General features: G+C 46.6%; 1 protein-coding gene across 1 annotated transcript in view; it reads left to right on the top strand.

Moving 5' to 3' along the window:
- The window catches only part of FH (fumarate hydratase), a 32,166-nt gene that overhangs the window by 279 nt on the left and 28,959 nt on the right, over positions 1-2,928 (top strand). The window lies entirely within an intron of this gene.

Raw genomic sequence — 2,928 nt, 5'->3', positions numbered from 1 at the left:
GACCCCGGCCCGGGTTGCGCGCGCGCGCAGAGGGCTTTCGGGTGAGCGCGCGGGCAGGGGCCGCCGGCGCCGGCGGGGGTCCTGCGGGCCCCTCTCGGGCGCCCTGCGGCCCGCCGGCCGGTGCGGACGCCCCCACCCCGGGCGCTGGCAGGTGAACTTGCCGCTGTGGGAGGCGGGGTCCGAGGGCCGCTGCCGCCCCTGCCCGGACAACCGCTGACAGTCGCCCCGGACCTGTGTTCTCATCACCCCTGGGCGGTGAACTCCTTTCAGGCTTCCGGCCGGGGTTGACGGTTCTTGGGAACTTAAAAGATTCTACTTGTCACGAAGTTGCCTATTTTGTTAGGCTGTTGGTGGTTTTCCCACTTTTGCAAGACCTTGAAATTTGGTGGGGGGTTAGAGTGTCCCGAAGTACGTTAGGGGAGGTTGGATAGGAGCGAACTGTAGTTGAGTCTGTCTTTTTTAATTCAGAAGGACCGAAAGAACTTAAAGATCCAAGTTCAAGTCCTTTGATCTGTAGTGTCACCTTCAGTGATTTGGGCTTTGACGAGCAATTTTTTTTTATTTTTTATGCTTTTTGTTTATTTTTGAGAGACAGAGACAGCGCGAGCAGGGGAGGGGCAGAGAGAGAGGGAGACACAGAATGTGAAGCAGTCTCCAGGCTCTGAGCTGTCAGCACAGAGACCGATGTGGGGCTCGAACCCTCGAACTGCGGGATCATGACCTGAGCTGAAGCCAGCCGCTTAACCGACTGAGCCCCCCCAGGCACCCCTGACGAGCAATTTAAAAGGCGCACATGTATTGTATGGAAAGTAAATGGTAGTGTAGGAAGCCTTACAGTTCTTCACAGCTCACTGTGCTGTGTGCCTGGTGAGCTCTGCAGTCAGAGACGTGACTGCTCCAAGTTCAGATTTGCGGCTCTGCTGCTCCAAGTTCAGATTTGCGGCAACGTGTCTTTGTTGCTCAGTTTCTGCGTGTAAAATGGAAATAATCACAGGTACCCAGCAAGATTGCCCATGTGAAAGTACTTAGTGTCTGGCAAGTAGTAAGTGATCATTAAATAAATGCCTCCACCTAGCATGTTTCAGAGACCCAAGACATGTTCTGAACTGTAAACTTGAAGATAATTGTGTGGCATTATTGTACTTGAAACTACAAAATTAGGGGTGCTTCATATTTCTGCGGTTCCCTGCTCTAATAATTTTAGTGCATTTTAGAGCCTTTAAAACATTGACGTATTTTTTACTGAGTGTTTTGTAAAAAAGGAATTGGGGCCTGGAGAACTGAATTTGTCCTGTTGTAAATGTTCAAAAAAATAGCACTGCCTTGCTTTTTTAGTGCTGTAATGTTAGCTAAGATCAAGTGAAGACAGACACCCCCCCATAATTCATAACAGTATTTTGCCCTGTAATCTCAGTTCAAAATTGGTTGTGTTGATTTTATTAAAAGTTTTTTTTATTGTTGCTGTTGAGAATTTACATAACCATAAATATCCCGTTACCTTTTATCTAAGCAACCATAACTATTCATCCAGTAGGAAGATATCACTTATTGAATGTCTGCTATGCATCTGGGCCCTGTGAAATAGCGACTACAAGCGTAAGATAATGTATTTATTGCATACCTGCTGGGTATCAGGCTCTTTGAAAAAGACAGTTGCTACAATCATGGAGTTTAGAGACTACTGGGGGCGATTAAATAAGCAAAGAAATGATCTACAGTTAATTACAGTGTGATAAATACTCGTAGGAGAAATAGCACAGGGAGAGTGAGACTGTGCAGTGGAGACCAACTGTGTAAGCACCGCTTGGATACCGCCTTGCTGGCGTGGTGGATGGGAGGCCCCCCCCCCCCATCTTTTAAAGTTTCTTTTTTTAATTTCCTTAGTGGCCTTCAGGACGGCCAGAAGTCTGAAACAGATTATGTCTTTTGTATTGCAGTGTAATATCAATAAAACATTTATTAAGTATTTGCAACCATGTGGTCACCCTGTATTTTAAGATGAGACAGACTTTTACTGAAAGGAACTGAAAACCCAAACACCATGAAGTCAAATTTTGGATTTTTTTCTCTGGAGGTAGTCTTTTTACATGAGAAATGAGTTGGATTTTCATGAACACTGAAATATTCTTTTAAACCACCTTCAATTGGGAATCTGAAAGGCATTTTATTTCTTTAGTAAGCGCCAGAGTTTAGTCAGTGGTTATCCTACACATGCGTGTGCAGGGGAGGGGGGAGCTCAAGGCCTGTCCTTATTGGCCTTTCTGGTTTAGACTGATGTGCAGATTTTGAGACCATTTTGTCGATTTCTAAGGTTCCTGGAGTTAGTTGCTGCTAACAGCATTCGGTATTTCTGAGACCTAATGGCGGGAAGCCTGCAGTGAACAGGGCCATTCCCCTTCGTGCTTCTCCAGACAGGGAGGTGACTAGGTGAGCACAAGTCTCGGGACCCATTGGGACATCGCACTTTGTATCGGCCTCATGCCCTGCTGGTTACACTCTTTAAGCCTTAGAGTGTGTGTGTGTGTGTGTGTGTGTGTGTGTGTGTGTGTGTTTAATCGTTTATTGTCAAATTGGTTTCCATACAAAACCCAGTGCTCTTCCCCACAAGTGCCCTCTTCCATCACCACTACCTCTTTCCCCCCTCCCCCTTCCCCTTCAACCCTCAGTTCATTTTCAGTATTCAGTAGTCTCTCAAGTTTTGCGTCTCTCTCTCTCCCCAACTCTCTCTCTTTCTTCCCCTCCTCCTGGTCCTTCATTAGGTTTCTCCTGTTAGACCTATGAGTGCAAACATATGGTATCTGTCCTTCTCCGCCTGACTTATTTCACTTAGCATGACACCCTCGAGGCCCATCCACTTTCCTACAAATGGCCAGATTTCATTCTTTCTCATTGCCATGTAGTACTCCATTGTGTATATATACCACATCT

Source organism: Suricata suricatta, chromosome 3, assembly GCF_006229205.1.
Source record: "Suricata suricatta isolate VVHF042 chromosome 3, meerkat_22Aug2017_6uvM2_HiC, whole genome shotgun sequence".
NCBI lineage: Eukaryota > Metazoa > Chordata > Mammalia > Carnivora > Herpestidae > Suricata > Suricata suricatta.
This window is presented reverse-complemented; position numbering and strand designations above follow the sequence as displayed.